Below are 7,726 nucleotides of genomic sequence, written 5' to 3' on the forward strand. Positions count from 1 at the left end.
GTCATACGCACATACCCTCATCATACGCTAGGGCCCATTACACTAACATTCATTCTATTACTCTATCCACACTGAATATACGAGAGAAATCCTAAACAATCTGCATTTAAACCGAGGTCAATGCGACCTAATAGATCTGTCTTGAGTCATGATTTAAAACATTAGGAATACATTTGAAACTCAATAAATGACAAAGAAATAACCACCCGACACTGGAATTCAAACAAAGATTATTTTATCTAAATTAGTTCAAATGTAAGTCAATCAATAGCAAAATCATTATTCTCATAATTACCTATTCTAGCTAAATGTCAGGATTTGGGTCAGGACAGGTCTCTCAGTAAAGTCTCCCGAGTTGCCGTCCTCTCAATCAGCGTCGATCCTCTCGAGCATAGGTTCAAGAAGAAGTGGCCTTAGACCCTCTCTAGTCTAACAATATTTATAGGAAAACTAACATATTGAAAGTAACAAACAAACTCTAAACGTCCGTTGAACCGTTGAGCAGAGCTAGCAGGAAAGGATGTTGACTTGCAACATTTAGAAAACCTCCGCTCTCGAAAATCTCAAAAATAAAAACACGGAAGAAGGAAGCTCAAACTGAAAAATGTTACATCCATGAATGCTCTTCCTCAGAATCATAGTGAAGCCACCGCAAGTTTATCAGAGTTCATTGTGGCTCTATTCTTCTCCAAGGGCAGCTGGCAGCAAGCCCAGAGCTGCTGTCCTCACGGAAACTTTTAATACAGTCAGAGGCCGAGGTCAGGTGATTTCCAACCATATTCAGCGAGGCCTCTCGTTGTATTTCATCTACTCAAATGCAGGCTGTAAATATCGGCCATCTTTGTCTAGGCTAAAACGGACCATCTTAATTAAAAGAAACACAAAACAGCGTTACTACATCGTAATGATTAAACAGTGTTAATTCCCACTAACACCCTTATGTGTATGTAATTACCTAGCCATCTGCAACATAAAGAAGCATTAAAAGCACGTTATTTTAAAGCGCAAACACATTACAAATAGCACTTTAGCCACACATATTTAATTAATTCGCTCACCAACTTAGTTCACGTATTAATAAAGCAACATAAATGCATTCCCGCGTGTAACTCTTTCATTAGTAAAGTTGGTTAATCAGAAACTTCAACAAAATTAGTATTTAATAATTAATTATCAGTCATTTTAATTATGACATATAAACATAAACTGGAATTTAAATCTCAATACATTTTCAATAGAAAACTCTGCTCCAGCACTTTCTAGATACGATAATATATCACCCTACATTTTAATAGGTTGTTGAGGCCCCTTACATTAAGCGTGAGTATCTTGAGATCTGTAGGACACATCAGTAAAGGTGAATGTAACGCCTGCAATAGTAGCCCTGAGTGTAGACTGCCTCCACTGCTCCTTACCGCTTCTCATGGAGGACTCGTAAACCCCAGTGGACAGTTTCACAATGCAGTGATATGGTGAATGAGGAACCCCAAACATAACCCCAAATAAAACTAACAAAACATGCATACAAATAAACAATAATACGTTTGTGGTTAGTCCTTCAGGCATGTGTGGCCGCCAGGAAACAATTTTGGGGTCCTTAGTGTGGCCAAGCGCTCAGCCCCCGCCCCTCCCGCTGCCCGCCCTTGTCTATTGAATGGGGTGTATGCCCAATTGGTGTGTTCATGGAACCTGTGGCTTTTCCAGAGCGGCCGGGATGGACCCCAATGCCTCTTTTGCCCATTTGTGATCTCCGCTTGGTCTGGTTGTTCCAGATGTCGTCTACGGCCTTGACGCTGCCATCGTGGGTGTTGCTCCCCTCGGTCGGGGTGGGTTTTCCTTCTTCATTCTCATGGGCTATGTCTACTCCCAGCAGGTGGCCTGCCTCAGTAAGCGATCTCAACTGGTGAAGTTTGCCGTCCCAGCGGAAAAACAGTGGCCCCAAGAATATGGGATAGCTTGCTGGCGAAGATGTGCAGTGATAGGTTGGAAGTCCCTTTGCTTTTGTAGCGTTAGCGAGGCCAGGTCCTGGTAAAGTGTTGGGGTTTGATCTTTAAAGGTAATGGGGTGCCTGGACCTAGCCTTACATAGGATTTCTTCTTTGGTTTGATAGTCCTGCACACAGACCAGGATGTCTGCCTGAGGGCCTCTGTCATGGCGCGGCAGGCCCATTCTGTGAGCTCCGTCCAACCTGAGCTCAGTGTCTGGGGGATTGCCGAGGGTGTGATTGAACAGGTCTCTTGCAAAGCCAAAGATGTTGCCTCCTTCTGCTTTTGTCTTCACCCCTCTGATCTAAAGTTGTGTCTGCGAGACGGGTTCTCAAAGTGCTCCAAGTGAGCTTGCAAGTCTATGTGCTAATCTTGGAGGCGAATAACCTCTTGCTGTAAAGCCGCCATTTCGGTATCTCTAGTGTCCTCTTTGTCTTCCAGTGAGGCCACCCGCTCTCTGAGTTCATCTACATCCCTTCTGGTTTCCTTGATTTCCAGGGTCAGGTTTCACTTGACCGTCTGCAGATCTCTGCGAAGCGCCGTGAAGAGCGACTCTAGAAATGCGGGAGTCACTGGTTCCTCTTTCGCACCTTCTGACTGTATTCAGGATGTCTCCCCTGTATTAGGGCTCTCCATTGTGTTGCCGCCTGGGGGTGTGTGAGCATGTCCGTGAGTGATCTATCTTTCTTCACCCGGGTGGAGGTCATTGTCCAGATTCAATAGAACTGGTTGTTTCTGTCCTTAGGGTATTATCACTCCCCCCGGTTAGCTAACAATCTCAGCTGGCCCAGTAGCTTGCCTGTCGAGGGGCCTCGACCTGTTATATCCTGGTCTTCTCTTTGGGAGCCCGAGCACTGTGTCAGTAGGGCCCCCCAAACCAAACTCAACCTCTCCAATGCTGCGAGGGCTGACTATGTCCGGAACTGGAAAGCCGGGGCTGTGTAGTCCTGACCAAGCATCCCCTCGAGTTCTAGAGGACTCCCATCTCCCCCAGCATACCCCTCGTGACTGTGGTTCGCCCAAGGTCCCCTTTTGGGAAGCTAATTCAAGGCCGCCGGAGGTTCGGTGGCCGCGTCCTTCGCCGGGGGAATGTAAGGGGGTCAACAGTCTTTATCTCCCTCGAGGAGCAACGCCGATTCCACTCGGGCCCGGCCTACACCTAGGGCCTGCAGAGGTGTTCTGGAGGGCGTCTAGTCCCCTGTTTCGGCACGTCTGGGCCGGGTCTCCCTCCTGTGTTCAGCCCCCGAGGTTGAGACCGCTACTATGAAAGTCTTACAGGGCCCCGGGTCAGACGCGGCCATGCAAAGTCAGTTACCCAGATGCTGAAACCTCCCCGGAGTTCTCGCCCGTTGCTTAATGTATCAGCTCTTCCCCGCCCGGGCCGATCCTCGGGCCTCGCGCACGTCCGCGCGGATCGCAGCTCCCGGGCGTCACAGTATCATGGCCTCCGTGGGATCCATCCTGCCTCAACGGGTCACCGCTGGGCCAAGCTCACATCACTCACCTCCACGGAGCTGGGGTCGGGCTATTGTCCTTGCTGTGTCTTGTGAGGTGCTGCGTAGGGCCTAGTTGCCCAGGCCTCATTTCTCCGGCGCCATTTTGCCGAGGATAGCGCTATCTCCTCTCTTCAGCACCGCTTCAGTCGATTGGGGTGCGAGCTTTGTCCTGATGATACCAGAGCACTCTAAGGACAATCCTGAATAGATTCTGGCCCCTTGTGCTGCGATTATGTGGCCAGGATGATGTTATTGGGCTGGCGGCAGGCGAGAGTGGAGGAGAATTAGTAACAATAGCTCATACAAACAGCTGCAGTATTAAGTCAGACCTAAAAATTATTCTCTGAGAACCTTATTGAAATGTTTACTGGTCAGGCCCGGTGGATCAGTATGAAACATACAAAGAGGTTGGTGCGAAGTATTTTTGGCCGAATATTTGACATTACCAGGCAGAGCTACAGAGTGAACACGGGGAACCGAAGCGACTATTAAGGTCATCTAATAACTTCCTAATGAAATTCACAGTGTTTGTTTCTGAGATTGGACATATGAACATTTCTCCAAATGCCTACATTTGTTTAAGACTCTGTATATTGTTTACTTTTTCTGTCCTGCGGCACTATTGTATTTCTTTCTTTTTCATTTCTGCGTTCTCATTTCTTGATTGTTTTATTTATTAAATATGTGGTGCTCAGTGCTGAGGAGAGTCTGATAAGAATGGGGATGTTGTGGAGAGCAGTAGAAACAAGCATTGGCATTGCCAATAGGTCTCGCTTGTGGGACCTTATAAGTATTTAGTTATGCAGCACAATATCCTTGGTGCAACAACATTAACTGTTGCATGGTTAAACACTTAGAAGGCCCCAAAGGCGAGATCTATTGGCTATGCCAATGCTTGTTTTTTTTAAATAAAAGGACAAGCAGTGTTATCAGCCTCCGGCTGCCACTTAGAGGTAGAGAGAGAGAGGTGTGTAGAGAGAGAGAGGGGTGTGTAGAGAGAGAGAGAGAGGTGTAGAGAGAGGTGGGTAGAGAGAGGGGTATAGAGAGAGGGGTATAGAAAGCGGTGTAGAGAGAGCGGTTTAGAGAGAGCGGTGTAGAGAGAGGGGTAGCGAGTGGGGTAGAGAGAGGGGTGTGTAGAGAGGTGTAGAGATAGATAGAGAGGTAGAGAGAGGTAGAGAGAGGTAGAATGTTAGAGAGGTAGAGGGAGGTAGAGAGAGAGAGAGGTAGAGAGAGAGAGGTAGAGAGGTAGAGAGAGAGAGAGGTAGAGCGGTAGAGAGGGAGCGGTAGAGAGTTAGAGAGAGAGAGGTAGAGGGGTAGAGAGAGAGAGGTAGAGAGGTAGAGAGAGGTAGAGGTAGAGAGAGGTAGAGGTAGAGAGAGGTAGAGGTAGAGAGAGAGGTAGAGCGAGAGAGGTAGAGAGGTAGAGAGAGAGAGAGAGGTAGAGCGGTAGAGAGGGAGCGGTAGAGAGTTAGAGAGGGAGAGGTAGAGGGGTAGGGAGAGAGAGGTAGAGAGAGGTAGAGGTAGAGAGAGGTAGAGGTAGAGAGAGAGGTAGAGGTAGAGAGAGAGAGAGAGAGGTAGAGGTAGAGAAGGTAGAGAGAGAGAGGTAGAGAAGGTAGAGAGAGAGAGGTAGAGGTAGAGAGAGAGAGGTAGAGGTAGAGAGAGAGAGAGAGAGGTAGAGAGGTAGAGTGAGAGAGAGAGAGAGAGGTAGAGAGAGAGAGGTAGAGAGGTAGAGAGAGAAAGGGGGCAAGAGAGGTAGAGAAAGAGAGGTAGAGAGAGAGAGCCCTGCCTGAACCCTGCCTGAACATGATAGGTAGAACTGGTGACCAGAGATAGTAACCAGAGTGGTGCTCTTAACTTGACTTAGGTCTCTGCACCTAGACATGTAAACGGAGGAAGAGTAGTGAGAGATATGTCTTTTTTGCTGCTGCAGCACTCTGTGGTAGTCTCTGTGGCATTTAGAGACCTACAAAACTCCTCACAAATAAATAAATGAATAAACGTCAACATTTAGAGATACACAACTAGGATGAAGATTCACTTGATATGTTTTTCTTGTTTGAAACATCATTAATCATTTCAGCGCATTTCAACTTGGTGTGTATTTTTGATCCCTAATAGGGTAGAGTATTTTTGTTGCTTTGGATTTTATTGACCTCTTGTATCTGTTCTGTTGACAGCTATGCTCTACTTAACACAAATAGCAAAACAAAAAACCCCCAAAAATCCACAATGATCACTCATTAGGCGAGAAACCACATGCAGTTGTATTTCAAATGAAAGGTCTGCTAGGGGTCAACAAATCAATTGCAAATCAATGATAATGGCGGATTATAAATGAACTAGACCTACCACGAGCCTGTTGTACTGAGAGTACATGCACATGCAGGCTGATGAACAGATAAAGCATCGAGGCTGTGGCCAGTTAATAAGAATGCTGTATCCCAATCATGGTGTGCGATTCCCTAATAAGAACTTGAGAATGGCAAAAACATCCTCTGCAAATTTAGGAAAATAATGATAGAACGTGCAGAGTGGTTAAAAAAAAGTTATGTGTTTGTGCATACGGCGAGGTGAGTTGTAGTGTTGTGTTTCTACTAACTGTTTCAGGATTGTCATTCTGATTGACTGAAAATAGTGTAATCCCCTCCCCCCCCACACACACACCCTCCCACGCCTGCTCTGTCCAAACACGACTACTTCCAGAGAGTCCCCACTCACTACTCGTTTGAAATCAAGTCATGCAAGCGCCATTTTCAAACAGGCCAGGCGTCAAAAGTCCACATCTCCTCTCATGTTTGCACAGGGCTATGAAATAAATGAGAAGAGCAAACACAGGGACAAAGCCAGTGCTTGAATGAATGCACAGTCTAAGGTCCTCATTGCGAGTTAAGGGTTGAATTCTGATAGCACTTCAAACATGTTTTCACAGGTATCGGAATTACCCTCCTCGTGTTTATTTCCTTGATAAATTCTGGCAGGCCGAGCCGGTCCAAATTTATCACTGAAAAAGGCCTGGAACAAGGCAAAACATGCAGAATTCGGCGAGTCAAAAAACGATTCCCATGTCATGCCTCATTTTCCTGTAGGATTCTCAGAACAAGAGGTATTTTCTAAATGTGCCAAATGCAACCTGGGGTAATGACAGTTTAACATGGAAGAGCGTCACTGACATGACAAGTAAAGCAACAGAGCAAATTATGACGGGGCATGTGTGCAATGGTGTACTAAGAGTGCAGGGGCAAGATGACTTTTTGTCTGATGTGGGACCATCCCTAATACACAAGAGAAAAGTGAGGCCAGCGCCTTTATTGCAAGTTGCAAACTAAGAAAAGATGCTGCTCATAGTTTACTATTTGCCAATTGTTAAAAAAATGAGTTACGTCATCTAGCTCCTTTGCATATCAGGTCAGAAAAAGTCAATGTGTCCTAATTTGCCAGGTGCAAAGTCCAAAATGTCTCTGCGAGATCGTTCAAGGAATTGAATATTTGCTGTAGGAAAAATGTTGAGACAAAGCAGGCTACAAGTTTGACTCCAGAAAGAGACTCTCTCAGCCTTCCATCCTTTCCAATGTCAGTAAATTTCGGCAGGTGAAACATGGCTGAAATTAGAAGAGGCAAAAATGCTTGATAAAAAAACAGGACATGCCGATTTTATTGCAGAAGCATCAAAATCCACGTTCTGCCCCATTTCTCGGGCCATAATCCTAATTGGACGCATATCACCCAATATATTTAACTCCCAGTGACATTTTATATCAGGTACAGTAAATATCTTATTTTTCTGGGCCAACTGTTATGGGTGCCTCAATGGGGAGATTGTCTGTTTAGATCCTCATAAAAGGTTTATTGGAAGCGGGTAGAGTAGTTGCCACATGTGGTAAATACCCATTCCCCTGGCATGGTAACATTAAAGCCAGAGCTTTAAGTGGGATGAAAAACCTCGGGTGGGGGGGGTCTCTCAAAGGGGTGTGGCCTTTGTCATTAAGGGCGTGACTTAAAAACACCTAAACTAAAACCCTGTACTTAGCATAGTGTGCCATCTGACTGGTATGTTGGTGTTTCTGTCATTACATCCAGCTATATATACAGCAAGTAACATTTTTTTTAAAGAGTTTTATATAGCGTGAACTAGACCCGAGACACCGGGTATCAGAGCGCTTTACATGAGCACCAGTTTCGTTACAGATGGACACATTCATTTTTTTTGTTAGGCACGGGGAGATTAAGTGATTTGCCCAGAATCACAGG

At 45.8% G+C, this 7,726-nt stretch overlaps 1 long non-coding RNA gene across 1 annotated transcript in view; it reads right to left on the bottom strand.

Annotated features, from left to right (window-relative positions):
• Positions 1–300: 300 nt before the first annotated feature.
• LOC146870986 (uncharacterized) overlaps positions 301–7,726 on the bottom strand; it is a 363,716-nt gene continuing 356,290 nt past the window's right edge. Inside the window, exon 3 of the long non-coding RNA XR_014959490.1 lies at positions 301–864. This is a non-coding gene — a long non-coding RNA (uncharacterized LOC146870986). The remainder of the gene's footprint in view (positions 865–7,726) is intronic.

Source organism: Triturus cristatus, chromosome 1_1, assembly GCF_964204655.1.
Source record: "Triturus cristatus chromosome 1_1, aTriCri1.1, whole genome shotgun sequence".
NCBI classification, from domain to species: domain Eukaryota; kingdom Metazoa; phylum Chordata; class Amphibia; order Caudata; family Salamandridae; genus Triturus; species Triturus cristatus.